Source organism: Salvelinus fontinalis, chromosome 14, assembly GCF_029448725.1.
Source record: "Salvelinus fontinalis isolate EN_2023a chromosome 14, ASM2944872v1, whole genome shotgun sequence".
NCBI lineage: Eukaryota > Metazoa > Chordata > Actinopteri > Salmoniformes > Salmonidae > Salvelinus > Salvelinus fontinalis.
The window spans coordinates 41,862,234-41,884,705 of NC_074678.1; the positions used below are offsets into that span (position 1 = coordinate 41,862,234).

General features: G+C 44.5%; 1 long non-coding RNA gene across 1 annotated transcript in view; it reads left to right on the top strand.

Annotated features, from left to right (window-relative positions):
* LOC129810877 (uncharacterized) overlaps positions 1-18,820 on the top strand; it is a 64,323-nt gene extending 45,503 nt beyond the window's left edge. The window contains exon 3 of the long non-coding RNA XR_008752811.1: positions 17,692-18,820. This is a non-coding gene — a long non-coding RNA (uncharacterized LOC129810877). The remainder of the gene's footprint in view (positions 1-17,691) is intronic.
* Positions 18,821-22,472: the final 3,652 nt, after the last annotated feature.

Consider the following 22,472-nt stretch of genomic DNA (forward strand, 5'->3'; position numbering starts at 1 on the left):
TCTGATCAGCCCTTTACTTAGCCCACCCACACAATTTACAGAAGCTATACCCTTGTGGAATACTGTGTATGAATCTAAATAGCTCCTCTAATATCTGTTCCATATCTCTGCATGGCTTTATTTCCCCAAGTACCCCTAGACCTGTCACTGTTCTCCTCAAACCACGAGGCACAATGGGCTTGACCCAGTTCTTGATGCTGACGCCAGTGGGCCCAAGAGGAGCCCCCCAGAGTGCCTTCCATCCCCATACACACTGTCTACTGATGAATAAAACATCTCATTATTTGGACGTAATAATTCTATCAATGAAGCATGCCGCTAATGTTCCCCGCGTCACTGGAGATTACTGCACCTGACAGGCAGCGCACACACACAAACACACACACGCGCACGTCCGCACACACATCCTCACCACACTGTCTTTCTCTCTACTAGACTGGCCTCATTTTGCAGTCAGTTCCCTCCTGACCTTGCGTATATTTTGTCAATATGTGGGGGAGGCTGTGTGTGTACGTGCATGTACTGTTCGCTCTAACTCTCCGCTGTGCATAACCACTTTCTTTTATGCAGTGTTCCTATTCGACTTCACAATAAAACACCTAAACGAGACTGTATTGTGTCAATGTCTACGGCAGATCCAAAGAGAACTAGGTAAACTTCAGATTACATATCTGTTCAAGGGCTTGAGTGCAGAGCAGGGACGGACTGTACTCTACCAGAGCTCATCCCGCATGTGACTGCTTTATTAATCAGTCCTATCACGTCTCATCATCTCATTCCAGCACATTGATTCGCTCTGAGTCCCATGGAAAGGAAATAGAAACAACAAAGAAATGTTCCAGGAGGGAGAGCTAGGTGCCAGCACTGTCTCTGTCTTTACTACCTGGCTTTCGTATCAACACCAGGCACATACCCCCACGTATGCAGAAACACAAACACAAACACACACATACACATACAGAAACACACTCACAGACCACTGCGACTTTGAGCTTAGCCCCGGGCAAAAGCAGTTCACCCTGAAGCTGAGCTGGCAGAAGAAAGGTACTTGATTAAGAAATTATGAAAACCTGCCTAGCAGAACTGAGCGGAACACAGGGAGGGAATCAGGGTCAGCTCTGCAGCAGGGGGTCATCTGTGTGATGGCTATCGTGTTTTTACTTATTCATTACTTTCCACTTTCAAGGCAAAAACCGAACACATTGGATGGATGGAGAGCTTGGGGAGTGCTCTCGAAAAATGTGGAAAAACATATTGGAGGATAGTTCCGTTATGTTTAGCCACAGCCACAGTGAGTTAGAAGATGGTGCTGCACTGAATAGCAGCTGTTTTACGGGCTATTTTGTGTTTATTTACGCTGATCGTAACTTCTTTTTTTAACATAATCACTCAGCCTTCATTTCCAATTACCTAAAACAGCTTCTGGACATCAGAACAGCAGTCACTAACCTAGATTTGGATGACAATTTCTACTTCAACGAGTCTCTGGACATTCTGTTGACTCCGGACCAGGCCTTAATCCCCGGGACTCGAAGAGGAAGCCTTCTCCTCTCCACCTCTACACTCCTTTTTATTGGCGAATATACAATCACTAGAGAACAAACTGAACGAGCTCTGCTCGAGACTATCCTATCAACGCATTCAAGTCTCTCCCTTCTTTTGGCAAATATCACCATAACTCTATCCTCCTGATTTCAGTTTACAAGCAAAAACTCAAACAGGAAGTACCAGTGACGCACTCAATACGGAAGTGTTCCGATGAAGTGAATGCTAAGCTACAGGACTGTTTCGCCAGCACAGAATTAAGTGTTAAGAGTTAACCACATCAGTCACCAGCTTCATTAATATTTCATTGACGATGTCATCCCCAAAGTAACCTATGTACATATGTGACCTGTTTCAGGAAACTAGGCATATGTTGCAGGTCAATGCATTTTTATCAAAATTAGTTTTTTTGGCAGAAATGCCTTCTCGAACATGTGAACTTTCATGTGCCTTAATAACAAACTTGTATGCACTCTGTAAATACAAATACAATTGTAAAATGATGAGCCTATTTGGTTTAGCCACAGAAAAAGTCAGCAACCTTCCCCTAGCCATGATTGGCTGATAATGAGTGGGCTAGATATGCCGAGAATTGAGTTTGGATTGGTCAGCCATATAGCACACTTCTGTCTATTTGAGCTAGTCAGTATGTCTAGGTAATCCTGTCTAACGCAGCTTTTTTTATGTATCGCATAGTAAAACTGCATTAGCTAGCTAACATTGAACCTGGTTGGTTAGCTACCTGAAGATTCATGCAGTGTAGTAACGTCATGAGTTGGGATTATGGTTCATTGTTTCGCTAGCTAGCTACATGTCTTAACAAAAGACTCCACTATGCAAGTATTCATTTCAATAGAATGTCTCTGCAGCAACTGTTGATAGATGAAGCTGGTAAATTCGCTCTGGCTATCTACTCCGATTTCAGACCATGGGTAAGATAGTCTAGCTAGCTACAATTTCAGATATTACACGTGTCTAATTTTGACATTAAGTCTTTTCCTTTCAAGTTAAAGTGTACTGTTAGCTTGCTAGCTAACATTAGCTGGCTGGCTCGCTAGCTAACATTACTTGTATGATCTTATTATTTGTATCTCAGAGCCATTTGCTTGACTAGTTATAGCCTAATGTTAGCTAGCTGGGACCCTGGGACTGAACACCTCTCTGCAACTGGACCCTGGACTTCCTGACGGGCCGCCCCCAGGTGGTGAGGTTTGGCAACATCACGCTGACCCTCAACATGGGGGCCCCTGAGGGTGTGCGCTTAGTCCCCTCACAACGGTGATAGGTCTGATCAACGGTGGAAGGTCTGACGACAATGAGACAGCCTATAGGGAGGAGGTCAATGTGGTGCCGGGACAACCTCTCCCTCAACATCAGCAAGACAAAGGAGCTGATTGTGGACTACAGGAAACAGAGGGCCAGGCACACCCCCATCCATAGGGCTGTAGTGGAGAGGGTTGAGAGCTTCAAGTTCCTCCGTATCCACACCACAAAGGAATTGTCATGGTCCGATCCACACACACACCAACTCAGTTGTGAAGCACAACAATGCCCTTTTCCCCCCTTTTTTATTTATTTTATTTAACTAGGCAAGTCAGTTTAGATCACATTCTTATTTATAATGACGGCCTACACCAGCCAAACGCTGGGAAAATTGTGAGCCACCCTATGGGACTACCAATCACGGTTGTGATACAGCCTGGATTCGAACCAGGGTGTCTGTAGTGACACCTCTAGCGCTGAGATGCAGTGCCTTAGACTGCTGCAACACTCGGGAGCCCCCTCAGGAGGCTGAAAAGATTTGGCATTGGCACTCAGATCCTCAAAAAGTTGTACAGCTGCATCTTTGAGAGCATCTTGACTGACTGCATCACCGCTTTGTATGGCAACTGCTTGGCACCGACCGCAAGGCGCTACAGAGGGTAGTGTACATGGCCCAGTACATCACTGGCGGTGTCAGAGGAAGGCCCTACCAGGCAGTTTCAGAGGAAGGCCCTAAAAATTGTCAAAGACTCCAGCCACCCAAGTCATAGATTGCTCTCTCTGCAATCGGCAAGCGGTACTGATGCCTCACCCTGTCTCACCCTTTCAACAGTATGCTTCTCTCCTTTTCAATGTACTACCAATAGTCTGTTAACTGTGACAGACTGATCTTAATTTGCTCAGTGTTTGTGTGCTTTGCTCAGATAGGTTCTGAGAAGAATATCCTTACAGTACATGTGGCATGTTACATGTCAATGAAAAGTGTGTGGAAAGGCCTTGAATAGGGGAATTACATTTGTGAGTGACACTGTGTCACGTTCGTTTAGAGATGGATTGGACCAAGGTGCAGCGTGGTAGGCATACATCTTACTTTATTAAAAATGAACACCGAAAAACCAACAAATACAAACGAAACGTAAAGTTCTGGGCTGCTCACAGGCAGCCACACAAAAACATGATCCCACAAACTAAAGTATGATCCCCAATCAGAGACAACGATAGACAGCTGCCTCTGATTGGGAACCATACCCGGCCAACAAAGAAATAGAAAAACTAGAATGCCCACCCAAATCACACTCCGACCTAACCAGATAGAGAAATTAAAAGGCTCTCTAAAGTCAGGGCGTGACAGTACCCCCCCCCCCCCTGGAGACTCGGGACTGTAGACCGTCGCTGGAGACTCTGGACTGCAGACCGTCGCTGGAGACTCTGTACTGCTAACCCTTGCTGGAGACTCCGGACCTTGGATCATCAATGGAGGCTTCGGGCCATGGATCATCACTGGAGGCTTCGAGCCATGGATCATCACTGGAGGCTTCGGGCCATGGATCATCACTGGAGACTCCGGGCCATGGATCATCACTGGAGGCTCCGGGCCATGGATCATCACTGAAGGCTCCGGGCCATGGATCATCACTGGAGGCTCCGGGCCATGGATCATCACTGGAGGCTGGTGCGTGGAGCCGGCACAGGGCGTATCAGGCTGGAGAGACACACTGGAGGCCGGGTGCGTGGAGCTGGCAAAGGATATACTGGGCCGTGGAGGTGCACTGGAGGTCTGGAGCGTAGAGCTGGCACAACCCGTCCTGGCTGGATGCTCACTTTAGCCCGGCAAGTACGAGGCGCTGGCACAGGACATACTGGGCTGTGAAGGCGCACTGGAAACACAGTGCATAGAGCCAGCGCAGGATATCCTGGTCCGAAGAGGCGTACTGGAGACCAGGAGCGATGAGCCGGCACAACCCGTCCTGGCTGGATGCTCATTTTCGCACGGCAAGTGCGGGGAGCTGGCACCGAGCGCACCGGGCTGTGAATGCACACTGGAGACACAGTGCGTATCACAGCATAACATGGTGCCTGAACGGTCACACGCTCCTTAAAGCGAGTGCGGGGAGTTGGCCCTGGTCTGAAACCTGGCTCCGCCAACCACCGCGTGTCCCCCCCCCCCAAAAAAATTTGGGGGCTGCCTCTTGGGCTTCCTTCGTGGTCGCGAACCCCGGTGTCGTCGTTGTTCCTCCCTCGCTGCCTCCGTCTGCTACCATGGAAGGCGATCCCTTCCGGCCTGGATCTCCTCCCACGTCCAGGATCCCTTACCATCCAAGATATCCTCCCATGTCCAGGATGTCTGCTCCTCATGGCCACGCTGCTTGGTCCGTTTGTGGTGGGGTCTTCTGTCACGTTCGTTTAGAGATGGATTGGACCAAGGTGCAGCGTGGTAGGCGTACATCTTACTTTATTAAAAATGAACACCGAAACGTAAAGTTCTGGGCTGCTCACAGGCAGCCACACAAAAACATGATCCCACAAACTAAAGGTGGAAAAAAGTCTGCCTAAGTATGATCCCCAATCAGAGACAACGATAGACAGCTGCCTCTGATTGGGAACCATACCCGGCCAACAAAGAAATAGAAAAACTAGAATGCCCACCCAAATCACACCCCGACCTAACCAAATAGAGAAATAAAAAGGCTCTCTAAGGTCAGGGCGTGACACCTTGTTAGCTTATTGAAGAGTGTAATTACAAGCTCTGAAATGTTTGACATAATTGTAAGACAGACAGACATTTTTGTTCATGGTTCATCTCTCCCTCTCTCTCTCTCTTTCTTACTCACTGTCTCTCATATCAGGACATTACAAAAATAACTCTAATCTATTGAACATACACAACATGCATTGCTCCAAACAGTGCAGTGTTCTGGACCCCTCCACCTTTCTGGCTCACTCTACCTCAGACCGAGAGGCCTCTCCTGGCCTGGAGCCCAGAGTTCTTAGCTGAACTGATTGAGAGCTTTGCCCCCGGGGCAGGTTTAGCCTTAAACACACACTCACCACAGAGAAAATGCAGCGCATCACACAAATTCATGTGTGTGTGTGTGTGTGAGAGGAAAGGGCAGTGGGGGTGCCCTGGGAGAGGTCACTACAGAGGCATCCTGCAGTATAGGGCAGGCAACTATGTCTTGCCCTATACTGTACTACTTTAAAGCTGTGGCCTACCTACTGCTGGGAGAAGCTCACTTTAGCTTTCCTCTCTCTAAAGAGGAGCCTCTCATAAACTGTCTCCTTTTGGATGTGTAGGCTAACAGTGGGTCTATGACGAATCAGGAGAACAATGATGATCTGACTAACCCCAACCTACATTACTACTATTTGTGCTCTGCAGCGTACACAGCCAAACACTTGTGAGTGGAGATCAACAAAGACAGGGTTGAGAGAGGAGAGGAGAGGGAGTGGGGGAGTGGGAAGTAGTACACAGGAAATGGACAGAGAGAGAGAGATAGAGAGCGCAAGGGAGGGGAAGAAAACATGGAGGATGACTATAACAAGAATCACTTCCTCTAATTGTGTGTCTCCCCCTCGGCTGTCTGCTGAGCACTGTGGCATTTCACTTCTGTCTTTATCGGTCAAAAGGGAGGCTAATGAATATGCAAATTTTGGTCCAACGCCTCCAGTTGTGGCGGGCAACACCCCCTAGTTAGCAGCCCATAACGACAAGGGGTCAGAGACACTCTGGTTTCTCAGCAACCAGGAGTCACGGCACTCTACCCCGCCTTCCCACCTGACAGGAACAAAGGATTATTCATGAAAAATGGAGAAGTACAGTGTACGTCAACCTGCATCCTTCCCCGCCCACACACTGTGACAGGGCTGAAACCCACAGCCCATTCTGCTTGATTGATACCATCAAACCAACCAAGGTCACAGCTTCCTCCGAGCAGCCCAGCCGCCACTGCCAGCAGGCAGGCAGCCACCGCATCATTTCAGAGATATACAGGGTAGGAGAAAAGGGGGCAATTCAAGAGCTACACGCAAGTCAATGCGATGCAAAAATGGTTCACATTTCAAGCACCCATGGAGCAATTGCATTGTATACTCTATACAATGATATGATGTTACTCCGATTCCAAATTAATGTTAGAGTTTCAACTCAGTAAGTCACTTTGGACACATGTAAACCTTGATCAGTTCTGCAACACAAGGTAAACATTGTTGCATGGTCACAGAATGATAGTCAGTATTTTCAGATTACTTATGGAAATGATTGAACTGTCAGATTGGGTCTGTGAGGTTTTGGTAATGTACATTTCGCTCCTCACCCAGTTCCCCTTTGCAAATCTCAGAAAATTGAACTTGGCAAGTAACTGAACGTTGCCAACAAACATTCATGCCTTCTCAAACAAAGGAGACAGACTGTACAAGAAATTTGAGGAAGCACACAAATGTTTGCATGTATAAACTCCAAACAAACCTAATTGAAAGGGTGTTATGAATTTAGGAATGTTATCGAAATGTAATTTTGAGTCAAGTTTGTTTAGGAAGCTGTCAAACAAATCTCCTAGTCATCATTTATTCACAATGACCCCATGCAACGTGACTACGTCAAAGAGTATTGCATAAGTCAGATGAGAGTCAAAAGCATGTGAAATCAATAAAGGACTTTCTATCTCGGTTTGAGAACATATAGTATGTTTTACTACATGGGACATACCAAAGTAAGTGGGTATGGCTGCCAAGCCCATTCATTAGAAGTGCTTACATCTACAGAAGCTCCAGTTCCCAGCTTTCAGCAGAGGCTTTGTGTTGGCATGTTTGGGTGAGCTGAGCCCCTCGTTAACGTAAATAATTTACCATTACCTTTATCCTGATGGAATCTTAATTGTGCTTCTATGGGCAGCCTGAAAGCGTCACACTCGCCCAGGAAAATAGACGGGGCCTGTCAGAGAGAAGAAATAAATCTTAACACTCTGAAACCTGAAATAAAGCCAGATGTTAGGCTACACACACATTACACACAAACACACATACACACATACACACAAACACACAAACACACATACACACAAACACACATACACACATTACACACAAACACACATACACACATTACACACAAACACACATTACACACATACACACATTACACACAAACACACATACACACATACACACATACACACATACACACATACACACAAACACACATACACACAAACACACATACACACAAACACACAAACACACATACACACATACACATACACCCAACAGGATTAATGACGTTTCTCCTCTAATTAAATGAGTGTTTGTTCATTTGATTCCACAAGTAGTCTATTGTCTTTTGACATTGATCTGGATTTCAATGGAGCTCACAGAGAAAACAACAGAGAACAATATGAGCATTACAAAGAGGCCTCCTTGGCTATGCTAGCCCAGGAACATTTGGAGCTTTATTAGCGAACCCATTCACTCCAGTAGAGCGTATTCATTATAGCCCGAGATTGATAAATGCAAGGACAAGGGCTGCATAAACATATGGGCTGGGGAGCCTTTCAGAGGGCAGTGTGGCTGTGTTCTATGTGTGTCTGGCAGTGGAGCAGGGGCAGGGGAGTGACTCTTTCTTTTTCATTCTTGCTTTATCCGCCAGCTGCTGAGGACCACACCTAGTTGTGCTGTAAAGAACCATGCATATGAAGCATGTGACTCAGTGTAATTGCTTGCGAGCATTTCTTTCAGCTCAAAACGAAAGTAGAGTTTGGCCATTTCTCAAGACAGAGGGCAAAAACGAGACCGTAATCCACCACTTCCCTTCGTGAGAGAGACAGAGATCTCATACACCCACGGCTTTTCTCTTTTACCAGAAGTCATTCAGCAGAAACACTCACTGAGGTGTTGTAGGCCTGTCCTGTACCTGTATATGTAAATAGACTGCTGCCTACACTGCAGTCTCTTCTGTCATGTCACCGCAAAAAACGGACTTATTATTTTCCATTGTCATTATTTTTGTGACAGCATGTAGTCTACAGCTTCACTGAGTTGATAAGATTTCAGAAAAAATATAAATGTAGCATTTTTCTGTCATTATTCTTATTGGGAAAAAAATAGACAACCATTGACAAACAGCTTCTATCTCCAGGCCATCAGACTGAACCTAAGACAATTTAACTAGCCGGTTACCACCCGGAACTCTACCCTTCAACTTAGAGACTGCTGCCCTATGTACATAGTCATTGAACACTGGTCACTTTAATAATGTTTACATACTGTTTTGGACAGTTTATATATAGTACCAGTCAAAAGTTTGGACACACCTACTCATTCAAGGTTTTTTCTTTATTTTCTCTCAACCAGCTTCACCTGGAATAATTTTCCAACAGTCTTGAATGAGTTCCCACATATGCTGAGCACTTGTTGGATGCTTTTCCTTCACTCTGTGGTCCAACAAATCCCAAACCATCTCAATTGGTTTAAAGGTCAGGTGACTGTGGAGGCCAGGTCATCTGATGCAGCACGCCATCACTCTCCTTCCTGGTCAAATAGCCCTTACACAGCCTGGAGGTGTGTTGGGTCATTGTCCTGTTGAAAAACAAATGATAGTCCCACTAAGCGCAAACCAGATGGGATGGTGTATAGCTGCAGAATGCTGTGCCTTGAATTCTAAATACATCACAGACAGTGTCACCTGCAAAGCACCCCCACACCGTCACACCTCCTCCTCCATGCTTCACGGGGGAACTACACATGCCGAGATCATCCGTTCAACTACTCTGTGTCTCACAGGACAGATTTCCACCAGTCTATTGTCCATTGCTCGTGTTTCTTGGCCCAAGCAAATCTCTTATTATTATTGGTGTCCTTTAGTAGTTGTTTATTTGCAGCAATTCGACCATGAAGGCATGATACACGCAGTCTCCTCTGAACAGTTGATGTTGAGATGTGTCTTACTTGAACTCTGTGAAGCATTTATTTGGTCTGTAATTTCTGAGGCTGGTAACTCTAATGAACTTATCCTCTGCAGCAAAGCTAACTCTGGGTTTTCCTTTCCTGTGGTGGTCCTCGTGAGAGCCAGTTTCATCATAGCACTTGACGGTTTTTACGACTGCACGTGAAGAGACGTTCAAATTCTAGAAATGTTCCGAATTGACTGACCTTCATGTCGTAAAGTGATGATGGACTGTCATTTCTCTTTGCTTATTTGAGCTGTTCTTGCCATAATATGGACTTAGTATTTTACCAAATAGGCCTATCTTCTGTATACCACCCCTACCTTGTAACTGCACAACTGATTTGCTCAAATGCATCAAGAAGGAAAGAAATTCCACAAATTAACTTATAACAAGGCACACGGTCTGCCTGCAAGCTAAACATCTTTGCTAGTGTGTGTGCGTGTGTGTGTTCAGGCTATCTGGCCCTCCCCCCTCTGAAGCACAGGCTACTGTACTGACATTAGAAGCGTGAGAAGATAGGGAGAGAGATTTTTAATTAGCTAGAGAAGAATAGATTCACTTTTAGAATGCTAGCTAAGGGTACTATAGGCCTAGATATCATGTTTCACGTTGGATTTATTAACTACAGAAAGGTAAGATATGTTTTTAATTCTGGTGCAGCTCTGCACACACAAGCTAGCTCAAGCTTGTTAGGTAGTTAGCTAAAGCTTGTTAGATTGCTAGCTCAAAGGAAATTCAAAGTTCCTTCATAGAAGCCGCTCCACCTAGGTATAATTCTGTGGATCTAATTCAGATAGTGCATGTCATGACAAGATGCCCAGCGAATCAAGCCTGCTTCTCAATTCTCTCTCTCTCTCACCACCCGTTGCATTTCAGTCACATCTTGTGCCATAGGCTACACTTGTCTATCCATCACTTATGTAAACAATGAGCTTGAATGCTCCATCCACACTGATTAATTTCACAGGTTTGAAGAGGAACAGACAGGAACGATACTGGTTCAGAACTTTATTTTACTGGTTGGAACAGTGGAACATAATGAAAAAAATGGTGGTTCTGTTCAGGCACACCAGTTTGTGCCAAGAACTGCAATACTGCTGGGTTTTTCACACCCAACAGATTCCAGTGTGGGGTCCACCACCCAAAGAACATCCAGCCAACTTGACACAACTGTGGGAAGCATTGGAGTCAACATGGGCCAGCATGCCTGTGGATCGCTTTCGACACCTTGTAGAGTCCATGCCCGGACGAATTGAGGCTGTTCTGAGGGCAAGAGGGGGAGGATACAACTCAATATTAGGAAGGTGTTCCTAATGATTGGTATACTAAGTGCATATTTATATTCTGGACTCTAGTCCAGAAGCGAAATCCCTGCAATTCTATCAATTTTGTCGTGGGGTTTTATACTTTTGACATAACACATAATATTTCTACTACAGTACATTGCATGTTAGTCCCACTGTTTATACACACTGCATATGTATCTATATACTGGATTCTTGACATATCTCACTCTAATATATCTACTGCTGTACATATCATTCTTAATATATCTTGTGTAAATTCATCCGGTGTATATGCGACTCTTTCGACTCTGTCAATCACCACATCCTCATCGGCAGACTCAATAGCCTTGGTTTCTCAAATGATTGACTGGCCTGGTTCACCAACTACTTCTCTGATAGAGTTCATTGTGTCAAATCGGAGGGCCTGTTGTCCGGGCCTCTGGCAGTCTCTATGGGGGTGCCACAGGGTTCAATTCTTGGGCCGACTCTCTTCTCTGTATACATCAATGATGTCGCTCTTGCTGCTGGTGAGTCTCTGATCCACCTCTACGCAGACGACACCATTCTGTATACTTCTGGCCCTTCTTTGGACACTGTGTTAACAACCCTCCAGACAAGCTTCAATGCCATACAACTCTCCTTCCGTGGCCTCCAACTGCTCTTAAATGCAAGTAAAACTAAATGCATGCTCTTCAACCGATCGCTGCCTGCACCTGCCTGCCCGTCCAGCATCACTACTCTGGACGGTTCTGACTTAGAATATGTGGACTGCAAATAACTGCAAATACCTAGGTGTCTGGTTAAACTGTAAACTCTCCTTCCAGACTCACATCAAACATCTCCAATCCAAAGTTAAATCTAGAATTGGCTTCCTATTTCGCAACAAAGCCTCCTTCACTCATGCTGCCAAACATAACCTCGTAAAACTGACCATCCTACCGATCCTTGACTTCGGCGATGTCATTTACAAAATAGCCTCCAATACCCTACTCAACCAATTGGATGCAGTCTATCACAGTGCCATCCGTTTTGTCACCAAAGCCCCATATTCTACCCACCACTGCGACCTGTACGCTCTCGTTGGCTGGCCCTCGCTTCATATTCGTCGCCAAACCCACTGGCTCCAGGTCTTCTACAAGACCCTGCTAGGTAAATTCTCCCCTTATCTCAGCTCGCTGGTCACCATAGCAGCACCCACCTGTAGCACGCGCTCCAGCAGGTATATCTCTCTGGTCACCCACAAAGCCAATTCCTCCTTTGGCCGCCTCTCCTTCCAGTTCTCCGCTGCCAATGACTGGAACAAACTACAAAAATCTCTGAAACTGGAAACATTTATCTCCCTCACTAGCTTTAAGCACCAGCTGTCAGAGCAGTTCACAGATTACTGCACCTGTACATAGCCCATCTATAATTTAGCCCAAACAACTCCCTCTTCCCCTACTGTATTTATTTATTTATTTTTCTCCTTTGCCCCCCATTATTTCTATTTCTACTTTGCACATTCTTCCACTGCAAATCTACCATTCCAGCGTTTTACTTGCTGTATTGTATTTACCTCGCCACCATGGCCTTTTTTTGCCTTTACCTCCCTTATCTCAACTCATTTGCTCACATTGTATATAGACTTATTTTTCTACTGTATTATTGACTGTATGTTTGTTTTACTCCATGTGTAACTCTGTGTTGTTGTATGTGTTGAACTGCTTTGTTTTATCTTGGCCAAGTCGCAATTGTAAATGAGAACTTGTTCTCAACTTGCCTACTTGGTTAAATAAAGGTAAAATAAAAAATCTATTAAAAAAAGATGCACTACATGACCAAAAGTATGTGAACACCTGCTCGTCGAACATCTCATTCCAAAGTCATGGGCATTAATATTGAGTTGATCCCTCCTTGGCTGCTATAACAGCCTCCACTGTTCTGGGAAGGATTTCCATTAGATGTTGGAACATTGCTGCGGGGACTTGCTTCCATTCAGCCACAAGAGCATTAGTGAGTTTGGGCAATGATGTGAGCAATTAAGCCTGGCTCGCAGTCAGCGTTTGAATTCATCCCAAAGGTGTTCGATGGGGTTGAGGTCAGGACTCTGTGCAGGCCAGTCAAGTTCTTCCACACCAATCTTGACAAACCATTTCTGTATAGACCTCGCTTTGTACATAGGGGCATTGCCATGCTGAAACAGGAAAGGGCTTTCCCCAAACTGTTGCCACAAAGTTGGAAGCACAGAATCATCTAGAATGTCATTGTATGCTGTAGAGTTAATTTTTCCCTTCACTGGAACTAAGGGTCCTAGCCCGAACCATGAAAAACACCATTATTCTTCCACCAAACCTTACAGTTGGCACCGCACTGTGCATTCGGGCAGGTCATGTTCTCCTGGCATTCGCCAAACCCAGATTCCTCCATCAGACTGCCAGGTGCTGAAGCGTGATTCCTCACTCCAGAGAACGCATTTCCACTGCTTCAGAGTCCAATGGCGGCAAGCTTTACACCACTCCAGTCGACGCTTGGCATTGCGCATGGTGATCTCAGGCTTGTGTGCAACTGCTCGGCCATACCCAAGAAGACTCAAGGCTGTAATTGCTGCCTAAGGTGCTTCAACAAAGTACTGAGTAAATGTGATATTTCAGTTCATTCGTTTTTTATAAATTAGCAAAAAAAATTTTTTTTACTGTTTTTGCTTGGTCATTATGGGGTATTGTGTGTAGATTGATGAGGGGAAAAAACAATTTTATTAAGTGTGATATTTCAGTTAATTTATTTTATACATTTGCAAGAATAAAAAAAAAAACATTTTTGCTTTGTTATTATGGGGTATTGTGTGTAGATTGATAAGGGAAAAAACGATTTAATCCATTTTAGAATAAGGCTATAACGTAACAAAATGTGGAAAAAGTCAAGTGGTCTGAATACTTTCTGAATTTACACAATAACAGCTAAGAATGATATGTACAGCAGCAGATACAGTATATTAATGTCAAGAATCCAGTGTGTAAATAAATATGCAGCGTGTATAAACAGTGTAAGTAAAATACAATGTACAGTAGTAGAAATATGATGATGAGCTATGTCAAGGATACAGTATTTAAATACACAGTGTGAAACAGGAAGTGACCATGGTTCAATGTCTCTATAGCATGGGAAAGCAGTATTGGCTGTGTGTGTGTGTGTGTGTGTGTGTGTGTGTGTGTGTGTGTGTGTGTGTGTGTGTGTGTGTGTGTGTGTGTGTGTGTGTGTGTGTGTGTGTGTGTGTGTGTGTGTGTGTGTGTGTGTGTGTGTGTGTGTGTGTGTGTGTGTGTGTGTGTGTGTGAGAGAGAGCTTAGGCTGGAGTGACATGTTGTCCCAGGTTCCTCTTAAACTCAGCTGTGCGAGGAATGAATGGCGCTTTGTCAAAGTTATCATTACGATGCCAAACTAACCACTGGTGTGCATGGCCAACGAGCTCTATTTTCATGTCCTCTAACCAAAGCACCGGTTCCAATCCAAGTGCCAATGACGTTTAGCAAACTCCATGTGTTTACATTTGTTGGATGACATGAAAATAGAGCTCTTGGGCCCTGCACACCAGTGGTGGATTTGGTGTCAACATGAGAATGCATAAGCACAAGAGAACCCCAACCTGTAAAATATGGTGGTGGATCTTTGATGTTATGGGACAATTTTTATTCCACTGGTCCTGGGGCCCTTGTTAATGTCAACAGCACTTTACTCAGTACCAGGACACTTTAGCCAACAACCTGGTTGCCTCTGCCAGGAGGCTGAAGCTTGGCCGCAAGTGGCTCTTCCAGCAAGACAACAACCCCAAGCACACATAAAAATCCACAAAGAAATGGTTAACAAACCACAAAATCATCAGTCTCCGGACTTGAAACCCATTGAAAACCTGTGGTTTGAATTGAAGAGGGCGATAAGACCAGACTAAGGATATCAAGGATCTAGAAAGGAGTCTATATGGAGGAATGGTCTGAGATCCCTCCCAATGTGTTCTCCAACTCATAAAACATTTCAGAAAAAGTATCAGTGCCATTATCCTTGCAAGGTGAGGTATCGAAAGGTATTGAAAACGGGTATAATTGGTGAACAATTTTGACCCCAACTTTGTGAGGAAATAAAGGGATGACTTTCTCTGAGCAAGTCAAATATGTTTTGGCATACAATATAGCTCAGTATTTGAATTATTTATTTCATACAGTATTTTTTGCTCTTCTCTATCAAAGGTGTCAATAATTCCTATCTCCATTATATAGCTCTTCTTACAGAGGACCACAGAAAGAGAGATATATATATATATAGAGAGAGAGAGAGAGAGAGAGAGAGAGAGGTTGAGGCGTGTGTCTGTGTTTGCAAAAATCTGGACATGTGGTGACATTTAGCCGGTCTGTAACGGCTGTCGAAGTCGTTCTCCTCCTCAGACGAGGAGGAGCATGGATCGGACCAACACGCAGCGAGGTATGTAGACATAATGAATTTAATTATAATAACGAATATGAAAATACAAGACAAACTACAAAACAACAAACGACGTCAACAGACCTGAACATACGAACTAACATAAAACGAAGAACGCACGAACAGACTAAACAAAACGAAACAGTACCGTGTGGTGCACAAACACAGCAACAATCACCCACAAACAAACAGTGAGAACAGCCTACCTTAATATGGTTCTCAATCAGAGGAAACGTCAAACACCTGCCTCTAATTGAGAACCATATCAGGCAACACATTTAACCCAACATAGAAACACATAACATAGAATGCCCACCCCAACTCACGCCCTGACCAACTAAACACATACAAAAACAACAGAAAACAGGTCAGGAACGTGACACGGTCCCATAAAAGGAAATCATATTTAAGGCTTAGGTTTAAGGTCACGGTTACAATTAGGGTTAGGGTTAGGGTTTGGGTTTGGGGTTAAGATTAGGGTTAGGTTAAGGGTTGGGGTTAGGGTTATGGAAAATAGGATTCTGAATGGGAATAGATTTTTTGGTCCCCACAAGGATAGTAAAACAATCATGTGTGTATGCATGCGTGTGCGTGTGTTTCTGTGTGTGTGGAGGAAACAGGTGACAGGGCGGGAGTCCTGATGAGAGCCAGTGTAATGTCAGCCAGATCAGGTTACCACATGGCTTCCCATGAATCCATTTAGCCATCCACAAACTCTCTGATATGCTGTTGTTTAGCAATCTAACGTCTAACTATATGAAGTCATGCTCAGAGGCACACAATCTGCGTGTGTCACATTTCCTTACTGAGCTGTATGGGAAAGGGTTAATGAGTATAGGACAGTTCCCAGCAGGCCTGCATGCCTCTCCCCTCTACCCGCCCTCCACCCCTCCACCCGGCCTCCACCCGCACTCCACCACTCCACTACCTGTATCCTGCAGCCACCAGGCCCCTATATATCCATCCCCTGTCTACCCCTCCTTTCTCTCCTCTTTTTTCTCTCCTCCCCTGTTCTTTGGCTCCTCCCTGCCCTGCACACCTGCTATGGGAGCCAGCCCCTTGCCTCTTGCCCAGGCAGGGTGGAGGAACAGACGCTCTCTGTGTTTTCTTCCAGATAATCATCACATTTCTCACATGCTTGCTCTTCTCTGCCTGGCCGGCCTGCCAAGCTTACCTCAGCCAAGACCCCTGCTGCAGCTGCCCCGCCATACACCAGACCCACCGACAGCCTCTGGGACCACACAATACAGCCTCTCTCTTTCCATCACCTCCCCACTCCTGCCCCCACCCCTGCCTCTCCTACTGCAGGTGTCCCTGGGATAAGAGAATAGCAGGGTGGGGAGGGTGGAAGGGTTCATTGGGCTATTGAGGTATTGAGGTATGGCTATGGTTCCAAATTCCCCACCGCCACCTCCACCACTTCTATAGCTATTCAAAGAAAAGAATGCAGAACGATAAAGAGACTGAGTCGTTCCCTAACAAGCATGGCAGATCACCACGTCTCATTTCCACAGTACATTTAGAGGGGGTATGATCAACGGCATTGTCACTATCTGACCTTATTCTCAATGGTCCAGACGTGTATGGTGTTCAAGTGCCTCTTATCCAGAGGTCTGTGCTGCTCTTCTGTGTAAGACTACCCCTGTGGGCTCCTGAACAGCCATTGTGACTGTGTAAGTAAACCCCAATGGAACAGGCTAGCTCAGTGTTGGAGGAGAAATAGGAGACATTTTTCATTTATTAATGAATGCTATCAGGTTGACCAGTTCATGTTTTACAAAAAGCCAGGGAGAGGCAGATTAGTTATCAGGGCCAGCTGTCCAGTCCAGACTGGCCTCCTCTCTCTCTCTCTCTCTCTCTCTCTCTCTCTCTCTCTCTCTCTCTCTCTCTCTCTCTCTCTCTCTCTCTCTCTCTCTCGCTCTCTCGCTCTCTCTCTCTCTCTCTCTCTCTCGCGCTTTCTCTCTCTCCCCATCCCTGCCTCCTTCACTCCCTTCTTCCCTCCCTCCCTCTTTTGATTTTACCATGGCCACAGTCTCTGGGCAGATGGACAGTGCCCTGGATCAATCAGAGAGGATCAATAGCTCCAGACTGATGCGGGGTGAAAGGTGTGGACTGACTGGCTGTGAATAGAGGACAGGGGAGGGGAGAAGGGATGGGGAAGGGCCCATGTCGTGTAGTGTCACTCACTGACTGTATTCTCTCAACAGGGGGCATGAGTGAGATGGATGGAGGAAAAGTGGAGCCAGTCGACACTACTAGCTACTTACCTGACTGACTGTCGCTCCTCAATGTTCATGATTCATTAAGTCAACCACCAGTTTGGGAAATGTCACCATGCTGGAGAGGGAAACCACAAGAAAGAAACCTCTCTTCGCTGTTGTGCTTTCTTAGCGTGTGAGATTGTGCACAGTACCTTTTAAACATGTAGGTAGGGAGTATTCTTATCTTTGGCAAATAGCCAAATAACTAAATATGAGTCTTTCATTTGATGTATTGATTATGCTGTTATCCTGGGTGGCAGGTAACATAGTGGTTAAGAGCATTGGGCCAGTATCTGAAAGCTTGCTGGTTTGAATCCCCAAGCTGACTAGGTGAAAAATCTGCCGATGTGCTCTTGAGCAAGGCACTTAACCCTTATTCCTCTGGATAAGAGCGTCTGCTAAAATCTTATATTACATCATGTGCTGATCTATATGATTTGCTGTAACTTGGTATCAGAACCCTGTTCTTTATCAAGCACTTTGCTAAACAGTGTATCTCTTATTTACTTCATTCTCTCAAGTTCAAACTAAGCACAACAGAAGACCCTGGCACACTGAAATAAACCAGATAGAACTTAACAGCTTAAATAATCTTAGAATCCCATCCATCTAGCTCAGCGGCGTGAGGCCTCTGTGAGGTGATGGTGGACAGGGTCACAGCGGTCAGCCAGCCCTTCAGACACTGCTCTAAACACTGCCCTATTGTTTCTGCTTGTCTTCCGGCCGGCTGTTAGCTCTGGTCTGTGTTTGATGCAGTCCAGACTCTGCCGTGTGTGGTGGGTGTGCCTCATACTCAGCCCTGTGACACTAGACACAGACAGACACCAACAAGAAGGAAGGAAGGAAGGAAGTGGATCTCAGAGTCCACTCAGCCACCAGCCAAATGGCCGTCCAGCAGCCAGCTCACACTAGTCAACAGTTCAACGGGTTTGTTCTGCTTTCACAGGCTTCCAGAAGAGGAAATGGGAGAGTCAACTAAAATAAATTCCTGGTTAGCCCTTTCCTGCAGTCAAATGACTAGTGGCCTCACGGGTGGAATATTTTAAATATTTTTTATAATTTCATAATTAATAAACATTATTATTTTTAAATCTGCCCAAAATCTGGTGTTTCTATGTCAAACTGTTTTGTTATATTTCAGTCTTCTGTGATGTGTATAAAGAGTCATATTGGAATGGAAATTCAAAATTTAATACATTTCAACTCTAGTGTCTTCTTTTTTTAAGCCCATTTAAAAAATATATATATTTCACCTTTATTTAACCAGGTAGGCTAATTGAGAACAAGTTCTCATTTGCAACTGCGACCTGGCCAAAATAAAAGCAAAGCATTTCGACACATACAACAACACAGAGTTACACATGGAATAAACAAACATACAATCAATAATACAGTAGAAACATGTGCATGTGGAAATGAGGTAGGATAAGAGAGGTAAGGCAATAAATAGGCTATGGTGGCAAAGTAATTACAATATAGCAATTAAACACTGGAATGGTAGGATGTGCAGAAGATGAATGTGCAAGTTGAGATACTGGGGTGCAAAGGAGCAAGATAAATAAATAAATAAATAACAGTATGGGGATGAGGTAGATTGGATGGGCTATTTACAGATTAGCTATATACAGTTGCAGTGATCTGTGAGCTGCTCTGACAGCTGGTGCTTAAAGCTACTGAGGGAGGTAAGAGTCTCCAGCTTCAAAGATTTTTGCAGTTCGTTCCAGTCATTGGCAGCAGAGAACTGGAAGGAGAGGTGGCCAAAGGAAGAATTGGCTTTGGGGGTGACCAGTGAGATATACCTAATGGAGCGCGTGCTACGGGTGGGTGCTGCTATGGTGACCAGTGAGCTGAGATAAGGCGGGGCTTTACCTAGCAGAGACTTGTAGATGATCTGGAGCCAGTGGGTTTGAAACGAGTATGAAGCGAGGTCCAGCCAACGAGATCATACAAGTCGCAGTGGTGGGTAGTATATGGGGCTTTGGTGACAAAACGGATGGCACTGTGATAGACTGCATCCAATTGGTTGAGTGTTGGAGGCTATTTTGTAAATGACATCGCCGAAGTCGAGGATCGGTAGGATGGTCAGTTTTACGAGGGTATGTTTGGCAGCATGAATGTAGGAGGCTTTGTTGCGAAATAGGAAGCCAAATCTAGATTTAATTTTGGATTGGAGATGTTTAATGTGAGTCTGGAACGAGAGTTTACAGTCTAACCAAACACCTAGGTATTTGCAGTTGTCCACATATTCTAAGTCAGAACCGTCCAGAGTAGTGATACTGGGGGGGCGGGCAGGTGCGGTCAGCGATCGGTTGAAGAGCATGCATTTAGTTTAACTTGCATTTAAGAGCAGTTGGAGGCCACGGAAGGAGAGTTGTATGGCATTGAAGCTCATCTTGAGGTTAGTTAACACAGTGTCCAACGAAGGGCCAGAGGTATACAGAATGGTGTCGTCTGCGAAGAGGTGGATCAAAGAATCACCAGACATCATTGATGTATACAGAGCAGAGAGTCGGCCCAAGAATTGAACCCTGTGGCACCCCCATAGAGACTGTGTGTGAGGTGTATACTTTTGTTTCAAAGTAGATTTGTTAATGACTACCAAGAAACACTCTGTGTGACCCTGATTTAGCCCACTGCAGTAAAAGGTTAAATTGTTGACCTGCAAAATAAGGACCTAAAAATGGCCAAGCTACGAATCATATTAATTTCACATTAACACACCTAATACTACCTAATACCTGCTTCTATGTATTTCCCCTCACAAACTACTGAATCATCATGGTTTTGAGGAGCTGGGGCTGGAGCTGAGAGTTGAATGTTTGGGCGGTAGTTAGTCAGAAGTCATGGGAGTGTTTGGCAGGCGGTGTTTCCTGTTTCCTGTTGAGGGGCGAAGAGGAGTCTCATGGTTCCCTGCAAAGACAGGCAGTGGAGGGTAAACAGAGGGAATCCCACCCCTGCCATCACCACACACCAGCATGGAAATTTCACAATAGTTTCCATAGAGGGATCCCCGTCCCCTGGCCTTTCAGCATGACAAAGGAAGTCAGTGTGTCTGTCTGCCCGGCTCAGCCAATGAGAGGCAGATATGGTGATTTAAATCCAATCAAATCACAGAAATGTATATGCTGTTTGAAAACTACATCTAGGCCTACTTGGGAAAATATATATGCTGTCGATATTATAATACAAGTTTTATTGAATTAAGCCCTACGTTTTTTCTGATACCATCATATGAAACTTTCAATCACAACAAAGACAACACAACAAAGAGAAATCAGTGTTATTATATTTCCTCTGGTTCAGGGTTATTATTTGTGGGCCCTTTGTTGTGATTCGTGTCAAGTCTTTGAAAAATGAACAGCATTGAAAAACAATGACAGATACAGATGTAGGATCTTAATTTGATCACCCTGCAGCAGAAAATGTAAAACTTGTAGTGTATTTGAGGTTTAAAAAGGCTTTTGAAGTTATTAATTTCCACTTTGGAAAAATGTATCAACCCCTACAAGAATGCCTATTAATTATAATCCACATAATTCAAATTAAGATTCTACATCTGCACATGAAGAGCAACACGACTATGAGAGAAAGGTTGTGAACATATCACCATGATGCAATGGTGTGCAACCATGGTGCCCTTTGTGAATGTTCTGGGGGATTAGCCTAGTTTGGGAAATGTCATAGTCTTTGCTTACCTCCGCACAGCGCACTGTCTTCACTTAGATGGTGACCTTATTTTTGTCTTATCTATGTCGTCCATGTGAGACCTCTGTTCATACGTTTATAATTCAAAATCGTTTCTCGAGTTCAAAATGTGCGTTTCAGGAGAATTGGGAGTCTGATTTGCATTCACATCCGGTGGTAGCAGCATTTGTTTTGACAACGTTGTAAAACCGCAGATCTGCTTAATGGTGAAGTGATTTGGTGCCCCTAAATATTTGATGTTAATGTAATAGGAAAGTCATGAAAGCTTTTCAAATCTCAATTTATCGTGTCAACCGATCATTGATTTAACCTGCAAATGTGTGGAACCTTTCTTCCAGTTCCTGGAGGGCAAAAGGATGAATGGTTGGACTGTAAATAGCATGTCCAACTCCCAATGAGAAATGTTTCCACATTTTATATTGCAAAGGGGCTTATCTCATTTTAATTATTTACTTGCGAGTGTGATGGAGTGCCTCAGGGAGAAATATTGATTACACAGATTTAGGACCTGCTGCCTGGCTAAATGGCATACTGGGATACTTAAATGGGAATGTCAATGTAGGGAGGTCTGGCTATCTCACACCCCAAAGACAAAACACACAAATAAACTGAGGCGACAAAACATAAGATTGGATACACAGGGAAAGGTCAGTCATTTCTGCGTTAAATCAAATCTCATCTGCCTTACTGTATGACCAGTGAATAGGACTGTTATTACAGTAAATATAGTAATGGAACTGGCCTTGTAAGTAGCTTCTAACTTTCTCGTGTTCTTCTTATTTCTTATTTTTATTTCTGTTGTGTTTTTGTTCTTCCTTATGTTATGTATAATATTACATTGTTATTGATTACTGGAGCTGGCAAGAAAGGCATGTCACTGTACTTGTGCACGTGACATTAAAACTTGAAACTAGGAAATCTAGATTCAGACCAAATTTTAGACATATTGACAGAAAATGGACATTAAAATACGCGTATTCATCGGTTTCTGACAAGCAAGAGATCCAATCCATACCACTCAT